This window comes from Cyprinodon variegatus, unplaced genomic scaffold (assembly GCF_000732505.1).
Source record: "Cyprinodon variegatus isolate N-32 unplaced genomic scaffold, C_variegatus-1.0 Scaffold135, whole genome shotgun sequence".
Lineage (NCBI taxonomy): Eukaryota > Metazoa > Chordata > Actinopteri > Cyprinodontiformes > Cyprinodontidae > Cyprinodon > Cyprinodon variegatus.
In genome coordinates, this window is record NW_015150588.1 from 980,654 (window position 1) to 981,438 (window position 785).

Sequence of the window (785 nt, forward strand, 5' to 3'; positions counted from 1 at the left end):
TATATATATATATATATATATATATATATATATATATATATATATATATACATATATGTATCACTCCTATTTAAGATTCTGGACGGTATTTTTAAGTATTTTCACATGCGGTATTTTGTTTCTTTATGCATATTTTATATTGTTTTTATATCATGTAAAGGATTTTTTATTTTATTTTTTTTAATTTGTATCTGCGCTGTACCTTTTGATCCCTTGCTTTTGTATTTACACCCACATATACTAGGTTAGGTATTGGATCAATAACTGCTAAATATTGAAATCTAACATAACAACAGAGGTAAAATCTGCATGGCAAAGTAGGCCTCACTTTAAACAAAATACGGATGAACACATTGCAATATGGAGGTGTAAGAATGATGATTTGTGCTGCATCAACTTGACCTGATCAGGTCAGTCCCATTAAAATGATTGTGACTCCACTAAAGTGTTTTAGATTAAAGTTTGAGTTTAGAATATAAAGTCAATTTTCCCTTTATGTGTAACTTACTTTATCCTCTGGTTTTAATAAAGATCTAATATGTTATGGCTATGCAAAAAAATGCATTTTATTTCAAAATTGGCAGATCACTTTCATTCTAGCAATCTCTTCTGACAAAGCAAACAAACTGCTGTCTGATCAATTCCTTCACCGGTAAAATACTAGCAAACTTGATGGTAATGCTTAATCTATTGACCTGTAAGGCCTTCATTAACCTGAGTCACACTTTAAACTGCCTATAAAACAAAAAGCAATTGAAACTTCAGGGAAAGAGGTAGAGAAAATG